Source organism: Mus caroli, chromosome 3, assembly GCF_900094665.2.
Source record: "Mus caroli chromosome 3, CAROLI_EIJ_v1.1, whole genome shotgun sequence".
In the NCBI taxonomy this organism is placed as follows: Eukaryota; Metazoa; Chordata; class Mammalia; order Rodentia; family Muridae; genus Mus; species Mus caroli.
This window is the reverse complement of record NC_034572.1, coordinates 67,056,432-67,078,894: the sequence shown is the minus strand read 5'-3', so window position 1 is coordinate 67,078,894 and position 22,463 is coordinate 67,056,432. Positions and strand designations below refer to the sequence as shown.

The following is a 22,463-nucleotide window of genomic DNA, read 5'->3' as shown; positions in this document are numbered from 1 at the left end:
CAACAGGAAATTAATTCACTGACTGAGATCCAACATTGTTCAGATTGACCCACTTGTAGACAAGCCTCTCACTATTCCAGTAGTGCACTGTATAATACATGCTAAGGAAACTTCCTTTGTTGTGTTTTTTTCTTTTAAGTTAAAAATTCCTTAATTTTTTACTTCTGGTACCACTACCACAATTTACAATATACCTGATGTTATAAAAAGAAAAAGAAAAAGAAAAAGCTATAACAGATAGAAGACCTTAGAAATGTACATTTAATTGACACAACATCACATTAATCAATAGCTGCACTTTTTGCAAACTGTGGCTGTGACAGTCCTGAACAAGAAGGGTTTCCTGTTTAAGCTGTAGTAACTTTTCTGACAAAGGATCATAGTTCCTTCTGTGGCAGATTTTTACAGTTCCTCTACTGCATTTGTGATGACTGTCTCAAAGTATACTGCAGCTTTTCTTATAACTCTTTGCTCTCTCCTACTAAGAACTGTAGCCATTTCTGTTTTATTTTAGAACCTTCTACTACCAATTCTACCACGTTCATCTCCAGATCCATAGCCACCACCATAAGGCTTCTTCTACCAAAACTGCCCCCCTACATGGGTCCATAATTTGATTGTTGCTCTCCACTATAATTTTCAAAGTGATTGTTGTTCCCACCACCACCATAGTTACCTCCACCAAAATCTCCTCTTTCATTGTAACCATTATATCCTCCTCCACCACCACCATATCCACCTTTGGTTTCCATATACTTTTCCACAACCTCCATAACCTCCTCTACTACTGTAACCAGGACCACCATCATAGTTGCTACCATCACCTCCAAATCCATTTTATCAACCAACATCACCTCCATAACTACCTCTGCTGCCACCACCTCCACCACCATAGCCTCCTCGTCCACCAAAGTTTCCTCCACCACATCCAAAGTTTCTTTCTCGACCCATAAAGTTGTCAGATCCACCTCCATGAACTTTCTGTGATCCAGAAGACTGCATCTCTTATTAGAAAGGGCCCTTTTCATTTCACAACGATCCCCATTAGTAGTGTAGTATTTCTGACTATCAATTTTTTGAACTGTGTCATGATCTTCCAAAGTTACAAAAGCAACTCCTCTCTTTTTTCCACTCTGCCTGCCTTCCATAACTTCTATGATTTCAATATTGCCATACTTTTAAAAGTAGTCTCTCAGATTATATTCTTCTGATTCTCTTTAATACATCCAACAAATGTTTTCTTCAACGTTAAATGGACACCAGGCTTTACAGAATCCTCTCTAGAAACAGCTCTCTTTTATTCCACCACACACGCATCAACCTTGTGAGGCTGAGCACATCCACCACTTCAATACAAGAGTAGGTCACAAAAATAAAGTCCCTGGAATGTTTTGTTTGGGGATCTATCATTACCACACAGTCTGTAAGTGTACCCATTTCTCAAACTGTTCTCTTAAGCTATCATCTGTGGTTTCAAAGCTCAGATCAGCAGTAAACAGCTTCCTTAGCTGCTCTGCTTCCTCTGGATCATGATCCTCCATTTTGAGACAGGACTTGTCTCTTTCAACTCTAGTTCTGTATCAGGAAACTTCTTTATCCATTCCTCAATGAGTTTATTTTTCTATCCCTCTTTTAAAACCCATACTCACATAAAAATATATATTTATTCTGACCTAAATCTTTTATTGATTTTTTATATATTAGCAAGGAAATTTTAAAAAATGGTGTTTTGATCATACTTCAATTAAATATAAAAATCACAGAGCTAAAATATTAAATAATTTCCATATAAATTCAGATTAGGATATGTATTGTCTCTACTATCAGTGTTGAAATTTAAAAACATATTTCAGTTTGTCACTGAAGTCATTTTAATCTTTTAAATTGTACTAACAAATTAATAGTAGATTTATTAACAAATACATTAAATAAATTAATTCATGAAAATAGAAAGTATTTATTGTTTTTCTGTAGTTATTTCTTCCAAAGTGCAAGGTACCCTTGTAGAAGGAGGCAACCAACAAGATCCAGGAAGGTAAGTAGTGTCAGAAGGAAGGCTCCACCAGCTCTTGAAGATACAAAGCCCAAGACCTTCAATGGTTACAAGATTAGCAAGGGTCCTCTCTAGAATTGCCTGTTCCTTTTCATTGCTGGAAAGGAGAAAACTCTTGGATAGAGTTTCTTGTACATTGAAATGTGTGCTCCTGGTATGCAGCATTTGTGAGTATTGATCCATACTGGGACAGAATTTTCAGTGATGTAGCTGCCCTTGAGTTACTCGTGTTCCTCTAAGATAACTGTCTTAGTCAGGGTTTCTATTCCTACACAAACATCTTGACCAAGAAGCAGGTTGGGGAGAAAAGGGTTTAATCGGCTTACACTTCCATACTGCTGTTCATCACCAAGGAAGTCAGGACTGGAACTCAAGCAGGTCAAGAAGCAGGAGCTTATGCAAAAGTCATGGAGGAATGTTCTTTACTGGCTTGCTTCCCCTGGCTTGCTCAGCCTACTCTCTTATAGAATCAAGACTACCAGCCCAGAGATGGTTCCACCCACAAGGGGCCTTTCTCCCTTGATCATGAATTAAGAAAATGCCTTACAGTTGGATCTCATGGAGGTTTTTTCTCATGGAGCCTCAACTGAAGCTCCTTTCTCTGTGATAACTCCAGCTGTGTCAAGTTGACACAAAACTAGCCAGTGCAATAACTTTCATCGAAACTCTTGTATGTAACCCTATCAAACTCATATATTCCCCAAAGGCAGACTTAGGTAGAATCTTGAATTTCCTGCAACCTAGCTTTCCATCTTATGTGAATCTTCATATGTACATGGATGATTGTGGAAAGGCACAAAATAATATTATTGAATATTTGAGATATTACTATCTTAAAATACATTCAAATCCAGTTTTTCATGTATTTCACCAATCCAAAGAAAGAGAGAGAGAATTTCATAAACTCATTGTTTTTAATAGTGGAGTATATTATGGAGCATATCATCTTGAGTGAGGTAACCCAATCACAAAAGAACACACATGATATGCACTCACTGATAAGTGGATATTAGCCCAGACACTTAGAATGTCCAATATATAATTTGCAAAACACATGAAACTCAAGAAGAAGGAAGACCAAAGTGTAGATACTTCATTCCTTTTTAGAACAGGGAACAAAATACCCATGGAAGGAGTTACAGAGACAAAGTTTGGAGCTGAAAGAAAGGAAGGACTACCCAGAGACTGCCCCACCCAGGGATCCAAAATATAAACAATCACAAAACCCAGACACTATTGCATATGCCAGCAAGATTTTGTGACAGAACCCTGATATAGCTATCTCTTGTGAGGCCATGCCTGGCAAATACAGAAGTGGATGCTCACAGTCATCTATTGGATGAACACAGGGCCCCAATGAAGGAGCTAGAGAAAGTACCCAAGGAGCTAAAGGGGTCTGCAACCCTATAGGAGGAACAACAATATGAACTAACCAGTACCTCCAGAGCTTGTGTCTCTATTTGTTATCTGATTTCAATATTATAATTTTTATGTGTAAATTTCTTGAGTTTATAAATAACTAGCTGTAGAAAGTACATGCTGAAAAAATAAAAATTTGAATGGAGTATTATTATTATTATTATTTCTTAGTAAAGGGAACTTGGGAAATATCTGGTTTTAGCCTTCCAGGAAAATTATTTGAGTATATATTTATCCTGTATGATGTGATTTTTTCCAAAGAAAATAATTATTAGTGTTTATTTTTATCAAATAAAAACACAGATTTCCTGATGAAGATAGGTGTGAATAATCCTTGACTTGGAGTTGAAAGGGGAGACTATAGATGAAGGGAAAACTTTCTAAATATTTTTCTATTGACCTTTGCAGTGTTTGTGATCAGTACACTCCTAAAGTAGGTGAATTTTTGTTTTGCACTTTGCATTGTGTGTGTAAACACAAGCAGCAGATGTCCAGAGGAATTCACAGATGAGAATTTGACCTATTCAGAAAGAATTCAAGAATTTTCAGTACAAACAAAACATTCTCTTTATGCCTTTACAAATAATTCATGAGCCCTACAATACCATAACGTGATTATTTCCAATCAAATGCTGCTTTTAAGATATTACATTCATAAACATTAAATGGAAGTTAGACTACATTGTGTTTAGAATAATTTATATTACCATTTTGATTAGTGTTTTCCTTATGACCAGTAAAAATTATCATGTGTTTATTATCTATTTGCATTTATTCTTTTGAGAGCTTTCAGCCTATTTTTTTAGATCATTTGAACTAGGTAGTTTGATTTTTGAAGATCATTTTCTTGAGTAGTGTATTTAATTCCAAATGTTAGTACTTCAACAGATGCAGCATATGTAACATTTTTGCCCTTTCATAGGTTGTTTTGCAATCCTCTTCTGAAGCTTAAGGTTTAAGTCTCAGTTTGGTTTTTAGTTATAGATACAAAGAAAAATGTATCTGTTCATATTCCAAATCTGTATATCCAATAATGGCAATTATATATTGGTTCTAACCAACACGGCCAAATTTGATTGAGACCCATTTATCAGGAAGGAAAACATACCTGGTTCTTAAAATATCTAAGGCTAGTCAACTCATGGCTCTTAGAAAACGTATTAGTGACAATTCCTAAAGAAGTGTAATTCCTTGCTGTCTTCCTATTAGAAAAAGTTAAGAGTAATTTTTATTCCTCATCAAAGTAGCACTTCCTTTCTACAAACAGATAACCTGAAAATTATTTAAATATCTTAAAGGTTTAATTTTTGCAGAAAATAACATGATAGTAAGCTACAACTGTCAAACATGCCGCTTGGGGTAAGCAGCTAGAATTGATATACCCACAACACCATCTTTACATCTAAATCTCAGAAGACATCTTGTAACGAAGGGAAGAAAGTTATAAGGGTCAGAATGCCTTGTGGGAGATTATATTTTCTTGATATAATAGGCAAACTACACATGATGCATGAAATATAAAAAAGCATCCCATGCTACTCTTGGTTTGGCACCAGAGACCACATTCTTTGCATTTAGCCAGGCACTGTGGGAAGGAAAACAGCACATGATCCTAGTTTACAATAAAAGACAACACAATTGGTGGGCACAGAACCTAGCATCCTAGTTTTGTAAACTAATCTATGTTAAAAATCCTCCAGTGGTGGATCCTATCGGAGCCACCACTTAATCAACAACCTCTGGCTATCCACACTGTCCCTCCATGCTCTCTCCTGTCCAAAAGGAAGTTCCTTTCTCCTGCCTCCCCACTTCCTCTTCCCGCTTGGGAATTCCAGTCTACTCGCCCAGTGATTGGTCCCTTTAAATCTTTATTCATTTGGGGAAGGTTCTGCCAAGTACGCACATAACAATATGGCTTCTTACAGATGCATTATTACAGAGATGAAACAATGTGAAGAAAATGTATTTTTTCCTTCACTATAGCTTTTGACAGGAAGTTATGATATTAAGTAAGCCAGCATGTCCATAGATGTGCTGTGTGGTGTAGTGGTTTCCTTAAAAAAGCACAGGAAGTGTATATTTATTATAAGACCTAAGGTTTGTGCTGTTGTTGTTGTTGCTGGCATTGTTGTTGTTTGAAGTGGCAAGGAAATGCTGAATGGCTGTAAAAAACACTCAGTCATTTTAAGGTATACTTAGGAAGCACATCTTTTCCTGGTACAACACCATTCCACTTACATTGAAAATAAGTTGCTTAGCATAGTCAACTGAATTCATTACTTCTGTTTTACATTCTGCATCTTCTCTATTAGTAATTCCATCTTTACTTGCACATTCCTGTCAGAGCAATTGCTGCCTTCCTTAACTTGCTTGATTCAATCTCTGTTGAATTAATTCTTCTTCTGTTGATTTTTCATCTCCTTCAGGCATCTCTATGTTAATCCTACTGATGAACACAGAGGATCTTTCCATCCTCTGGTATCTTCTTCAATTTCTTTCTTCACTAACTTGTCACATAGGCCTTTGACTAGTTTGGTTAGAGTTACACCAAGATACTTTTTACAAGATTCATGGTGGTTATGAAGGGCATTATTTCCTTAACTTCTTAACCTGCTTATTATTTATATACTGGAGGGCTAATGGCTTCTTTGAGTTAACTTTCTATATACTCACTTTGCTTAAAGTGTTTAAGTTTGTCTCCATTTATATTAATGTTGGCTCCTGGGTTGCTATATATTGTTTTGTTTTGTTTAGGCATGTTCATTAATCCATGATTTCTCTTAGACTGTTATCCTGAAGCAGTTTCGGATTTTGTCAATGGCTTTTTCAGGACCTAATGAGGTAAACAAAGAAAGAAAGTTTGAGACCAATTTCACCTATGAACATTGATGCAAAAATATTCAATAAAATACTTGCAAACCAAACCAAGAACAAACACATCAAAGACATCGTCCACCAAGTTGGCTTCATCTTAGCATTATAGGGATAGTGCAACATGCAAAATCCATCAATATAGTCCTCCATATAAACAAACTGAAAGGAAAAAGAAAACCTTTTTTGCTTGGATTATATTACACAAGGGAATCACGAGTCTGGTTTTATCTGCGCAGATGACTATCTTAATCCACATCAGACATAACACTTTCCCTTTGCACTACATGTGTATTCACTGTAGAAGATCTTTAAACTCCCTTTCTGAAAGCTGGTTTTTTTACTAAATATTTGATGCAACATTGTTGGTTTTAAACCTTCATCAGAATTTGACATATCTTTCTGGATCCTGACTTAGACTGAAAGATGTGAAACTAATTTGAAGACATTTTACAGATACCAGCACATTTTACATCATATTGTTATGACTCATGGGAGTAGAAAACCTGAAAAGAAGAATGAAAACAAGGAACTTGCAGATCCCTCAGGCAGTCAGCATGCGTGTAACATTTCTTAAGTTCATAATGTTATATTGCTATGCTTCAAGGTCTTCCTAAAACATCTACAGTGGGACCTTCACAGGTCCTCTTTAACAGATATAATAATGATTATTTGCAATACTGATATAATTCCCAAGGTGTGGACATCATCTTCGTATAATAAAATAGTATCTCAAACATACAACAGAGTGAAATAAAAAATAAATAAAAACACATTCATTCTCATATCTACTGTGTACCAGAACACCCAAGACTGGCAATTTCAATTTAATTTTTATTGTTCTGGTAGATGGCAGCTCTGTCAAATAGCTAGCATTTGCTGAGTATGTTTTTGGCTGCCACAACCCACAGTGTAAGGAGGACGTGCAAGAAGGAAGCAAAAAAATTAAAAGAAATAACAAATAAAGACTGAGAACTTCATGATTTAATAATACGCATCAATTTATTCATGAGGGTAAAGCCCTGATGACCTAATGCTTCCTATTTTGCCCCAAGTTCAGCACCATTGTCCTGGGCATTAAATTTCTGCTGCAAGATTGTGGGAGAAACATTCACACCACAACTGCTTGTAAGAAAGTCTGCAGTCTTGATTTTTTTCATTATATCTAAGCGTTATCCTCATGTTCTTCTATAATCTTACTTTAAATCTTGTGACTGACTGGCTCTCCTTATTTTCCAAAGAGATTATCACAAAGCATTTTGCCTACCTGTACAATTTTAGAGCAGTGTCTAGGATGTTCCTGTTTTAGTTTTGTTTGTTTTGTTTTTTCACTTATAATTGAGTGAGGGTGATTAGGAAGAAAATAACATTTTGAATTTCACAAATAATTGCAATAGAATCTTCCTGCATAAGCTACCTCTTACACACACACACACACACACACACACAATCATGTTTATATTTTGCAGTGAACTGAGATTTCATGAATTCTTTAGTACATTTTATTATTTTGCACAAAGTTAAAAAATGTTCAGTTTTCTAAAATTTATGTTGTTAATTCTTCAAGAATACAATTTATAAAAATAATCAATATTAAACTTCATGATCAGATTCACTGAATTTATTATTCCCTAAATCAAATACTATTTGAATATGGATTAGAGAAATTTCCAGAGAGGTTTAAATAAGAAAAGGTGACCTCAAGAGCCTCTTGCTATATGTGGTACTGTCCCATTCTCTGTGGTTGAATATCAAACAATAGAAAGAGGTGGAGATAAGTCTAGCATTCTCTATTTTCTGACCCATAAAGATGTGAGGAGGCTCAATTGCATATCCTTGTTACATGAAGTCTTTTTTTTTTTTTTTTGGTTTTGGTTTTGGTTTTGGTTTTAGTTTTGGTTTTGGTTTGGGTTTTGGTTTGGGTTTGGGTTTGGGTTTTTCAAGACAGGGTTTCTCTGTATAGCTCTGGCTGTCCTGCAACTCACTCTGTAGACCAGGCTGAACTTCAACTAACAAATACTCCTGCCTCTGCCTCCCAAGTGCTGGGATTAAAAGCATGCACCATCACTGCCTTGCTCCCATGAAAACTTTAATGACACCCCTGATATCATTGACTTTGACTTTTATATGTTTTAGCTAGAGTAAATTATTCTTCTGTGAACTTCCATCTGCCAGATATGTCGTGCTCACATCAGAAAGGAATTCAAGCTTTTCGGTGTGTTGGGGTGCCCAGGACTGGGTGAGATGGGAGTGCTGAGTTCTGATGACTGTGAGTGGTCTTAGTTTCTGTTAGTAAGATTCTTACGTTTGCCTTTCGCCATCTGGTATTCTGTGGAGTTCGTTGTTATAATTGTCTGTGGTTAGAGCTTATTCCTCTCATGATTCTGTTAGCCTCTATCAGCAGACCTGGGAGACTAGCTCTCTCCTGAGTATGAGTTGTCAGAGCACTCTCTGCAGGCAAGCTCTCCTCTTTCAGGGAAGGTGCCCAGATAGCTGGCATTTGGACCTGCCTCCTGGCAGAAGTTGTGTTCCACTCACCAGAGGTCCTAAGATCTCGTGGAGAGTCCTCTAGGGACTTTGGGGGTGTCTGCTGACTTCGTGCCCAAGATGACTAGGTGCCCAAGATACAAGATACAATTTGCAAAACACATGAAACTCAAGAAGAACGAAGACCAAAGTGTGAACACTTCGCCCCTTCATAGAACTGGGAACAAAACACCCATGGAAGGAGTTACAGAGACAAAGTGTGGAGCTGAGACAAAAGGATGGACCATCTAGAGACTGCCATACCCGGGGATCCATCCCATAACCAGCCTCCAAATGCTGACACCATTGCATACATAAGCAAGATTTTTTGGAAAGGACCCAGATATAGCCGTCTCTTGTGAGGTTAGGCTGGGGCCTAGCAAATACAGAAGTGGATGTTCACAGTTAGCTATTGGATGGATCACAGGGCTCCCAATGGAGGAGCTAGAGAAAGTGCCCAAGGAGCTAAAGGGGTCTGCAACCCTATAGGTGGAACAACAATATGAAGTAACCAGTACTCCCCAGAGCTCTTTTCTCTAGCTGCATATGTATCAGAAGATGGCCTAGTCGGCCATCGTTGGAAAGAGAGGCCCATTGATCTTGGAAACCTTAGATGCTTCAGTACAGGGGAACGCCAGGGCCAAGAAGTGGGAGTGGGTAGGTAGGGGAGTTGGGGGAAGAGTATATGGGACTTTTGGGATAGCACTGGAAATGTAAATGAGGAAAATACCCAATAAAATAATTTTTAAAAAAAGAAAGGAATTCAAATAGCAACACTGCCTTTCTATGTCAGAACTTTGAGAGCAATACAGAATGAGCAGTGAGAAAAAGTTGTGTTTCCCTGTTTGTATTTAGAAGAAAGCCTCTGGTTTGTTTTTTTGTTTTAGATGAACTTTTATAGATTTTAGGACAGTTAGCAGAGTTACTCATACTAAAATTCATTTTTTAATAGGACATTGTCAATTATTTGATGATTTTCTCTTCATTTCTTCTTATCTATGTTTTACTTAATTTTTGTACTTTATAAATATTAATGAATAAGAAAATAATATTTTAATCATTTCCACTTATTTAAGGGATTATTCAATCTGTATTAGTATAAGGACAAAACAATTGTGTATTGTCAGTTCTGTATGTATGTTTAATACCACTTTTGACATACTGTCACCTTATCATGTCCATTGCTAGCCTTATAAAAATATAATATTTTATAAGTACATTAACAACACAAATAATACACTTCACCATGAGATTGGCATATATGTATATAATGTCTATTCATCATATCTTTGCCATTATTTCTATATTCTTATTCCATTTCTCATTTTTTCCTCCTAAAATACCTCCCACACCACCATTCTGGGTTACTTAACATGTAGTTTCTTCTTTAGCTTGTTGAGTTCTCACAATAATCACTTTAAAGGTAGAAATCTAGGTTCAAACCATCATCTTGCTTTCTGATTTTGTATGTGTTTTCCCCCTATATATGTCCTGTGCCCCTCTCCACCCTGTCAAGATGAATGAAACTATAAAATTTTCACCTAAATAAATCTTTTGCTAACTTCCTCATCTTTCCAACGATTCTCATCTATCTTTCCACATTCAATGCAATAGTAACTGTGTGATTCTTCATGACCTACATTGTTGTCAGTCCTGAAATTTGTTTTTTTTTTTTTTCACCAGCACACATAGCATTACTCCATTAGAAACTAGGAGTGTAGTCAACTGAGAATACTTGCTTGGGAATAACTACTGATCTCCTTTCTCAATTCTGATTCTCATCATAAGAGTTCTCTAGGTTACAGACTTGAGTTTTATCTTCTCAGTGCAATACAAGATATTTGTGGAAAGAGTCAGCATTTTTGTATTATATATCTAATATTTAAAGATCACAAATATATTCTCATACTAGGTCATCTTAATTTTTAGACCAGACAAATATTTTAGCTGAATTATTTTCTATAAATTCATGATACCTGTTATAAGTAGCCTATTATTTGGTGGAAGATTATGAAAGGGTTTTGCAGTATTGGGCTAGAAGAGCTGTTGCGTGTTAAGTGTTCAGTGGGATGCTTGCTTTATGAAGTTTCAGGGGAAATTTTAAAATTCTATCACTGCTGTTTTATAATTTGAATTAGATTTTATGCTTTTGGTTAGCAGAGGCTTGAAGAATTAGATATGGTTAACAATATAACCAGAACTACTAAAGTGAAATATTTGCTTTGCTGAAATGCTCAGTGCTGGTGCACTGGTACTGAAAATTTAGCCATTATTAAGAACAGACAAGCAGTAATATAGCTGCATCCTCAGGTAGTACTATGTCCAGGTTTCTGGGAAACTGTTAGACTGATTTCCAGAGAGGTTTTACCAACTTGCATTCCCACCAACGGTGGAGGACTGTTCTTTCTCCACATCCTCACCAGCATCTGCTGTCACCTGAGTTTATGAAATTAGCCATTCAGACAGGTGTGAGGTGAAATTTCAGGGTCTTTTGATCTGCATTTCTCTGATGACTAAGGATGTTGAACATTTCTTTACTTGCTTCTCAGCCATTCAATATTCCTCTGTTGAGAATTCTTTGTTTAGCTCCTTACTCCATTTTTAATAGAATTATTTGGTTCTCTGGATTCTAACTTCTTGAGTTCTTTGTATTTATTGGATATTAGCCCTATATTGTATGTAGAATTGGTAATTTTTTTCCAATCTGTTGGTTGCTGTTTTGTCTTATTGACAGTATCCTTTGCCTTACAGAATCTCTGCAATTTTATGAGGTTCTATTTTTTGATTGTTGATCTTAGAGCACAAGACATTAGTGTTCTGTTCAGGAAAACTTCCATTGTGCCCATGAGTTTGAAGCTCTTCCTCACTTTCTTTTCTATTAGATTCAGTGTATCTTGTTTTACATCAAGGTCCTTGATCCACTTGAGCTTGAACTTTGTACAAGGAGATAAGAATGTATCAATCTGCATTCTTCTACATGTTAACCACCAGTTGAAACAGCACCATTTGTTGAAAATGCTGTCTTTTTCTCACTAGATGGTTTTGGCTTCTTTGTCAAAGATTAAGTGACTATAGGTGTGCAGGTTCATTTTTGGGTCTTCAAATCTGTTCTATCAATCTACCTGCCTGTCTATGTACCTATACTGCGCAGTTTTTCACTATTGCTTTGTAAGAATTGAAGAGATCAATGGAGAGAAGTTGAGACTTGGAACCATGAAGCGATCCTATGAGTGGCTATTCATAAAATTCCATCAGAGATGCAGCAGAAGCCTTGCATTTTGCCGATGACTTTTTTTTCCCACTCTGCAGATGACTTTTTAGAGTAACCAAGAACAGCAGCAAGAGTGGAGTGCAGCCAGCCAGAGCATAAAAGACAAACTCTATGTGTTGCTGAAACTGGAGCCAGAGACCCCAAGCCCCTTAAAGGAACACAAAAGATCATGGGTGAATCCCAGATATTTGACTTTGAATTATTTATATTTATAAAGTTTGATTTTGTTTAATGTGATTTTGACTGTCCTCTGATTCTTTCCTTTTGAAATAAGAAAGGATTTAATTTAATTTTGAATTGTTCAAGTAGCCTAGAACTAAAGATCTTGAACTTTCAAAAGTGATTTTTGGATATTTAAAAATAATGGATATTTTAAAGGGATTGAATTTATAATGTCTTTGCTTTTGTAAAGGCTGTGGGACTGTTTTAGTTACTTATGTATTTAGTGTGAGATCTTGGGGATAAATGTAAAATTCAAGGTTGAGACTTAAAAGTGATATGTTGGTGTGTCAAACTGACAAGGGCTAAATTATTCTGAATAGGAGCCAGGCGTGGAGGTGCATGCCTTTAATCCCAGCACTCGGGAGCAGAGGCAGGTGGATTTCTGAGTTCAAGGCCAGTTTGGTCTACAAAGTGAGTTCCAGGACAACCAGGGCTATACAGAGAAACCCTGTCTCGAAAAAACAAAAACAAAAACAAACAAACAAACAAAAAATATGCTGGATAGATTTATATCAACTTTACACTAGCTAATGCCAGCTGATAGGAAAGACCATCAATTACAAAAATTCTTCCATGAGATCAGAATGATGGCAATTCTGTTGGATATTACTTAATTAATAATTGACTGGGGAAAGCCCAGATAATTGTGGGTAGTGAAATCCCTGTACTGGTAGTCCAGGGTTGTATAAGAAAGCAGGCCAAGCAAGCCATAATGAGCAAGCTAGTAAGTAGCATCCCCTTGTGCTTTCTGCATCAGCTCCTGCCTCAGTGTCTGCTCTGCTTAAGATCCTACCTTCACTGCTTCTGAGGATGAACTTTTGTATGGAATTGTGAGTGAAACAATCCCTTTCCTCCCCAAGTAGTACTTAGGTCTTGATGTTTTTGAACAGCAATGATACCCCTAAGATAAATAGCATAAGTAGCAAAGATCAAGGAAGTAAATACAAATGCTAAAAAAAATGACCAAATAGAAAATAAAATTTCTAGATTTCATTTACCTGACACTTACATAGTCACACATGAACTGTAGTAAATAAAGAAAAAATCATTAACAATCCTATAGTAGTTACTTTAATAAATAAATTCTATCAAGTATTTACCTGACAGTATATAATGATAATAGATTACAGACATAGAAGAGCATTCAATACAGCAATTTAAGGTTTCCTGATAAATTATTCTCCAGAAAGTAACATTTGACAATATTGATCTATAATTTTCTTGATTGTTATATTGGAATACTTCATCCCATTTTTTTAACAAAGAGGAAACACTCTAATTCTGGTCAGAGTAAATTTTGGATTCAAGATTTGGTTTCAAAATAATTATTTAAAAAAATCTTAGTAATATTATTACTTTATCCAGCTAGTTTAGAAATATGAGATAAAATAGCATTTTTCATAAGAAGGGAAAATTAAACATATGTACGTAGTACATGTACTATTTCTTAGTATAAATTTAGTTAACCATTCCTTCTTTACATGTTCTATGCTACCATATTTTTTATAATTCACATGGAGAAAACTTGCTTTAAGTTCTAACTTTGGTATTCTAGAATCAACCTATAATAGCTATAAAGAAGCTCTATAGCATTAACGTCCATGAACTGATTGTAACATTTTTAAAGTGACACTATCTCTGTAGCAATAATAAATATCTCAAAGCCTACTTTTAGCACTTTGCTATACAGAGAGAGGAAATTGCAAAATAATAAAAAGGAATAGAAATAAATTGACACGACATTGCCTGACAACAGTAATAGCATAAGAATGATGTATGTTTACTGCAACTTAGAGAGTTATAAATGAAAATTAAACTATTAAAAAATAAAACTCCATTAATAATAACCAGATATCTTCTATGTGTTCAAGTACATTTATATTTTAAGACACCAAAGCTACAGCTAGAAAACAACAAATAATAAACAAAGAACTGTGGAAGAAGTGGTTTTACTTAATGAAGATTATCTGCGGAACAGAATTAAGCTATGATGCCTCTAGAAATATGAAGAGCCTCTGAAAGGATATTTCAGGTCCTTTGGGACCTAGAAACCACAATGTTTTACTGGAATTTTCAGAGTTAAGTGAGACATAATCGGGACAGAAATAATTTCCTCAATAAGACCAAGTCAGTATCTATCAGTATCATAAGCAGCAATCAGAATATCATGTAGAAATGATGTGGAAAAACAGAATTATTTTTAAACTGTCATATAGTCTGAAAGTCTGACTATAGAAGCTTTGTGTATTATTATTTTATTAAAACATAAATATATTTTAACAAAGCAAATCACTTTTATTATTTCATACAAATTATGAGAGTAAATATATAAGGTATACAAAGGGAAGGACAGATAACGAGTAGGAAAGACTACCAGAAGAGAAATTGATAGTTGAAATAGAAAGCAAACCAGTACAATGAAAAGAAATGCCTGGGAGGAAATACACTACTTAGTTAACCTCCGTATCAATTTAAAGTACACTTTACATGAATTATTTTAAATTTATATGTGTAATTTTTATGTGTATGCATGTGTGTTTGTGGCCAGGGGTGTCAGATCCTCTGGTTCTAGAGTTAAAGGCATTTGTCAGCAGCCACACATGGAAATTAAGAAGTAAACCTGGGTTCTAGGACAACAGAGTCCTAAATCATCATGATGCATTTCTGCATAGATAGGAATAAACATAAAACATTAGAGACTTTTTCTGTTTGAGACTATTATATAACATTCATAAAGCACAATGACTGCCTAAAATAAAAAATGTAGTTGATACAATATGTTTAGTAAAGTTCTATTTATAACACAATGTTTATTTATATAATAAAATGTATTTAAGTATTAACTGATTATTCCACTACCTTCTAGATCCATTATCCCCTTTCTTCAGAAAATTTAAATCCTATTTTTTTTCAAATACCATCTGAGTTCAGTTTGCTGCATGCATGACCCTAATGGTAGGAATATCTACTAGAGAGTGTTCAACCTACCAGGAGCTATTGGCTCTCCTGCATCCGGAGAACATTGACTCTAAATACATTTTCAGGTCAGAGAGAAGCTTATGGGCAGCTCTTATCTCCATGGTAAAATGTTGATTAGCTTGATCTTGTAACTGTTTTGTGCAGACAACTATAGCTTCTCTCAGTTTATGAGCACAGCAGGCCTGTCATCTCAATATTGTTTTTCACCTCAAGCCTCCCCTACTTGGCCTCTTACACTCTTTCTATCCCCCATTTCCAAACAAGTCACTTACTTGCTTTATTAAAATGATAATATTAAAAACATATATGATCAGACTTTCAGACAATATAATGTTTTAAAAATAATTTTGTGTTTTGTACAATTTCTATACCAATTTGAGCAATTTAGAAATCCTAGTCTGATCTCCCATTTGTGGCTTAGTTCTCTATTGACATTTAATCAGGATTAGCTAAAACTAGTGTAGCTGATAGAATTTGAGTAAAAATGCTATAATAGAGACAATAATTACTCACTAAATACTTTGGTAACCCAAACACAGTGTGTGATCCAAAGATGATAGTTTATTATGGTATTATTCCTATTTAACACAAGTGAAAAGTATTAGACACATGTCAACTCTAAAATCTTGTCAGCATGGATGCTGTTACATCTAAAATTTGATATAAACTTCTCAATTTCAATTTAATGTTTAATGTTTAAGTTAATGTTAACTACAATATCTAAATAAAATATAGAAGAATATGAGGAACTACGTGAGAGTAGAATATAACCCAGAGAAGGAAGTCCTGGCTTCTAGATACAATCTGACCAATATTTTCTAAGTCATTTTGTGTTTTGCATAACAATACTTAATGACATTTCTATGCATTCAGTGCCACGCTATCATTTTGCATATCATTTATCTGTACATACTACAGAAATTAATAAGATTCAATTATGTTTTAAATTGAATTGCCTGCAGAAATTTTAGGAATGGATTTTGGTAAAGATTTATAGAGAGAGCGTAAGTAGTTAAAAGTATCAGTTCTCAGATGCTGGAGGTGTCGATTGCTGGTCATTTAACTTTTATGTATGAGGCACTGAAATCTTGAATTCAACCCCAGCACTGCATATGTTGTGTGTGTACTCATATACACATATGTTATTCATTTTTGTGTGTGCCTGTATGCATAAAATGTACATGTACAATGTTTATGAGCTATTTCTGTGATAAAAATACCTTTCTATTATTTCTATTTGTGAAAATATGCAATTACCACATGAGTTAATATTGGTGTGCATATAACAACGTTTTTAACTCAACAAGAAGAAATGTTTAATGAAATAGCTATTATTAAATAATTTTATAGGGTGACAATGTGTTGAACTCACAGAACACATTTAAGTAGATAGCATGTTACTAATCAATTACTTTATATGTTTTTAACTTGAGCACAATCAAGAAATAACAAACAGTAGGAATATCATATTTGTATATTTTATTCTAGACTTTTTAGGATAGGAAATTCTTATAGGCTTGATAAATCTAAAAAAATCAGAAAGTTCTAAAAATCCTTCAGAATACCAAAGAAAATAATCTTTGATACATGCACAGAAATGTAACTGACCAGTTTTGCTTTGCTGAGATTCATGGTCCTACATTTCTAATGTGAACAAAATAGTCAGATAAACCAATTTTACACCGTTGTTGTTGGTTTTTTAACTAGGGAATATATGGCTTTTAATTCTTCAGAATAATTAATTAAAATGTGTCATGAGCCCCAGCAGTCATTTAATATTTTAAGTACTATTATTAAAACAATGCATCATATTGTCTGTTTCTTTTTTTTTTTTGTCAAGGTAAAATTTTATTCTCACCAACCACCTGTAAATGGTGTTTACCTTTAACCTACTTTGTCATTTTCTACAGAATTAATAAGCACTATCAGTCTAGGCTTCTTTTTGTTTTAGAGGTTTAATGTGTGCTAAGATGATAGTGTAAGATCTCTACACTTCCCTTATAAAGGCAGCTAGTACATTGAACTTTCCTCTAATCACTGATTTCATTGTATCCCATAAGTTTGGGTATGGTGAGCCTTCATTTTCATTGAATTCTTGAATGTTTTTTTAAAAATTTTTTATTAGGTATTTTCCTCATTTACATTTCCAATGCTATTCCAAAAGTCCCCCATCCCCTCCCCACCTCCCCCCATACCCTACCCACCCACTCCTTCTTTTTGGCCCTGGCATTCCCCAGTACTGGGGCATATAAAGTTTGCATGTCCAATGGGCCTCTCTTTCCAGTGATGGCTGACTAGGCCATCTTTTGATACATATGCAGCTAGAGTTAAGAGCTCCAGGGTACTGGTTAGTTCATAATGTTGTTGCACCTATAGAATGTTTTTAATGTATTTATTCCATCCTTGACACGGTTGTCGTTGATTAGAGCAGTGTTCAGTATTCATGAGATTTTAAGCTTTTTGTTTTTTTCTATTGTTAAAAGTCCATGGTGATATCATAAGATGCAACCTCTTATTTCCTTCTTTTTGTATCTTTTGAGGCTTGCTTTGTAAAAAAAGTATATATTCAGTTTTGGAGAAGATTCCTTGAGGTGTCAAGAAGATATATTTTGTGTAGATATCTATTAGGTTCATTGGATTCATAACCTTTGTTAGTTTTTTCTCTGTAGTGTATTTGTAGCTATTTCTCTGTTTTCTTTCGCTTTTGATGAGCTGATGGAGTGATGCAAGTGGGGTGCTGAATTCTTCCATAATTAATATTTGAGGTTCAATGTGTGATTTAACCTTAAGTAAAGTTTCTTTTACATTTTGATTCTTTTTCTTTTCTTTGTTTTGTTTTGTTTTTTTGAGACAGGGTTTCTCTGTATAGCCCTGGCTGTCCTGGAACTCACTTTGTAGACCAGGTTGGCCTTGAACTCAGAAATCCACCTGCCTCTGCCTCCTGAGTGCTGGGATTAAAGGCGTGTGCCCCCATGCCCGGCTACATTTTGTTTCTTATATTTGGGGCATCAGTGTTCAGAATTAAGACTTCATCCTGATGGACTTTTTCCTTTGATGAGTATGAAGTGTCCTTCTCTATTTCTTTTGATTAATTTTAGTCCAAATACTATTTTACTAAATAATAGAAAGGCTATGCCAGCATGTTCCTTGGGTCCTTTTTCTAGTCCTTTACTATGAGGTAGTGTGTTACATGTAGGTTTAACTACCCCACCAAAGCTCTGGGAACAGACTGTGCTACCAGCACCCACCCAGCTTCCCTTGAATGCAAGAATAAAAGACACACACACAGTGGTTTATTTTCAACTTGCTTTCTTGGCACAATTAATGGGCCCTACTATCTCGACCTGAAAAAGTGTGCCCTTATCAATACTCTAAACTTTAGTTGCTAATCTCTCCTGACTAATCTTCCTGTAAGAGGGGACTTTGTGGTCACTCCATTTCGAAATCTCACATGACTGGTCAATTTCTCCATTGGAAGCCTGGCAAACTCTCTCTTCCTCCTGTGCATCTGTCTCTGTTCCTCCAAAGGCCTAGAAGTCCTTACTATTCTTTCCACCCAGCAATTGTCCTATGGCTTCTTTACTGACAGATCAAGAGCCAATTAGACAATAGGACAGTATCAGAACCAGGCCCACAGTAGTGTCTATCTTTGTTGCTCATGAAACAAGATATGCTTCCTGTATGCAGAAGAATGATAGATCCTGTTTCCATATCAATTCTACTATCTTGAGTCTCTTTCATTGGGGAATTAAGTCCATTGTTGCTGAGATATAATTTTTAAATTTGTTTATTTTTCACATATTCACTTTTTCCTGCTAAATGCCCCCTCTAAGTCACCCCATCCCACAATCTTTCTCCCATGATAGATATTAATGAGCAGTGATTGTTAATTCCTATTATTTTGTGGTTGGTGGTGGTGGTGTCAGTGTGTGTGTGTGTATGTGTGTGTGTGTGTGTGTATGTATGTGTGCCTTCTTTTGGGTTTGTTGGTGTAAAATTATTTATTTCTTGTGTTTTCTTGGTTGTAGTTACCCTCCTTGTTTGGTATTTTTCTTTCTAGTATCTTCTGTAGGGCTAGGTTGGTAGAAAGATATTGTTTACATTTGGTATTGTCATAGTATCTTGTTTTCTCCATCATGGTGATTGAAACTTTTGTTAGGTATAGTTATCTGGGCTGCCATATGTGGTCTCTTAGGGTCTGCAGGACATCTGGACAGGCCCTTCTGGATTTTAGAGTCTCAGTTGGGAAGTAAACTATATTCTGATAGATCTGCCTCTGTATGTTATCTGGCATTTTCTCCTTGCAGCTTTTTTTTTTTTTTCCTGAACATTTAGTGTTTTCATTATTACATGACAGGAAGACTTTTTTTTCTGTTCCAATCTATATTATGTTTTATAAGCTTCCTGTATGTTTAGGCACCTCTTTCTTTCTTTTTCCTATTTTTCACTTTTATTGGATATTTTCTTTAAATTTCAAATGTTATCCACTTTCCAAGTTTCCCTCCAGAAACCCCTATACCATCTCCCCTCCCTCTGCCTCTATGAGGGTGCTCCTCCATGCATCTACCCACTCCCACCTTCCAACCCTGGCATTCACCTACACTGGGCCATCAAAACCCCTCAGGCCCAAGGGCTGTTTCTCACACTGAGATCCAACAAGGTCATCCTCTGCCACATATTTGGCCAGAACCATGGGTCCCTCCATGTGTACTATTTGAATTCACAGAACATATGAAGCTCAAGAAGAAGGAAGATCAGAGTGTGGATGCTTCAGGGCTTCTTAGAAGAGGAAATCAAATACTCACTATAGGAATTAGGGAGACAAAATGTAGAGCAGAGACTGAAGGAAAGGCCTTCCAGAGACTGCCACACCAGGGTATCCATTCCATGTAGTCACCAAACTCAGATGCTATTGCAGATGTGGGCAAGTGCTTGCAGAGAGCAGCCTGATATGGCTGTCTTCTGAAAGATTCTGCTAGAGTCTGACATATACAGAGGTGGATGCTCACAGCCAACCATTGGACTGAGAGTGGGGTCTCAGATGGAGGAATTGGAGAAGGGACTGAAGGAGCTGAAGGGGTTTGCAACTCCATGGGGGAGCAACAGTTTCAGAGCAAAAGTGTCAATTGGCCAGAACCCCCCAGAGCTCCCGGGGACTGTACTACCAAAGAAATAATTCACCTCTTTCTTGAAGTTAGGGAAATTTTCTTCTATGATATCAGTTGGAGATATTTTCTAGGACTTTAAGCTTGGAGTCTTCCCCTTCTTCTATTCCCATTACTTTCACATTTGGGCACATTTCCTAGTGAACTGATATCCCTGGATTTTTTTTTTTTAATTTTTTTAGGTTTGGCATTTTCTTTGACTAATGTATCAATTTCATCTACCATTTCTTCTAATTTAAGATTATCTCTTTTATCTCTCCTATTTTGTTGTTGATAATTGTATCTTTAGTTCCTGTTCTCTTTTCTACATTTTCCATCTCCAGTATTGCCTCAGTTTGTGTTAAATTTATTGCTTTTGTTTCCATCTTCAGGTTTTGAATAGTTTTATTCATGTTTTTTAACTTTTGATTGGATTTTCCTGTATTTTTTTATGTTTTTTTTTCTTTTCTTCTGTAAATTCCTCTATCATGTGTATAAGATTAGATTAATGGTAATTTCCTAGTACTTCAGCTGTGGTAGGATATCTAGGCTTTGCTCTGGTGGTGCAATAATGCCCTGGGTTTTGTTGACTGTGTTCTTACACAAGCTTTTAGGCATCTGGTTGTCCCTGATGTTGCCAGGCCTAGTAGTTTCTTGTAGCTTCTGTCTCCGACCAGCAGAAAACACAGTGTTCTTCTCAAAGCAGTTTATTCAGGAACCTTTCAACATGCAAGCAGGAATCTCTTCTAGCTCCCAATCGAAATCCCTTATATAACCCCTCAACCATGCACCATCAGCCCAGTCTGCATAATCTCAGCTCATTGGCCTTTGTCAAATGGCCTGATCTTGCATCATGGTGCACCTGTGCAGCTCTCACGATGGACGTGGCTTATTTTCAGGTGTATGAGGAAGTCAGGTGCAAGTCATAAGACGTGGCTGCAGTCCTGGGTGCTATCTTGGGACTAACACCACACTCGCTCCCCACAGTTTCTGATGGCAGAAGTCCTCTGGGATTTCAGGTAGAGCTTGTTGTTTTAGGAAGCAGCAGGCCTCCAGGGATACATGAAGATCTGTGATCCAGGGAATGAAAAACAGAGGGGACAAGGCCAAACTTGCTGATAGTGAGCTTGCCAGGAGAGGGTTGCAGACAAGGAATTGTTGTGGGAGTGTCCCCTGATGATCCATGATGGCAGCAGGCCCCCAGGAATGCAAGTAAAACTGTGGCCTGGTAATGGAGTACCAAGAAACTAATAGGCATATACACTTTTATGGACATCTTTTGTGAGCATCAGCAAATCCCAAACTGCTCCAGAGACAAGAACTAGTCATATGCTAGGAATCCTAAGTCTGGAAAACTATGAATTTTATCATTGTATGAGTAACAATATCATTAGAGATGCATCTAAGTCCAGGATATTGAATAGAGATATCACATTGTTGGGTTAGATTCAGTCGCCAGGTTTGTTAGAGAAAGATTCCATATCAGAGTCTTAAAACAGAGCTTATGATAATGGAAATAGAAATTAGAGGTACTAACTAAAGGCATACCGAAAAATTTGGTAATTAAACATGAGAAGCTGATACAGCCTTGAATTTTGTCCTGTAAGGATCAATTGTATTCGAAAACTGATCACCAGAACTATGAACATATTGAGTATGATTAAAGGTACTGAAATTAATGGTTATTTGTTATAGCACTAGTTGAAAACCTATACAATTTTTTATTTTTATGAAAATCAAATGGCATAAATATCTGATTAAATCAGGTTTCTCAGTAGAAATTTAATTTTCTCCATTCAGTAGCACTGTGGTTCACATTTTGTAATTTCTTACAATAGACTACCAAATTCTTTTGCCTCTACAGGAGCACTTATCAAAGTGTTCAACTCAAATCAGATGCTTCACAAAACCTTTGAAAGGAACATATTATGTACTGTATGAGCTCAACGTGCACCAGACATCTCTACAGAAAGATTTC

The 22,463-nt window shown here is 36.0% G+C and overlaps 1 pseudogene; it reads right to left on the bottom strand.

Moving 5' to 3' along the window:
- Positions 1–596: 596 nt before the first annotated feature.
- Positions 597–1,541, bottom strand: LOC110291841 (annotated as a pseudogene).
- Between the last annotated feature and the right edge of the window lie 20,922 nt (positions 1,542–22,463).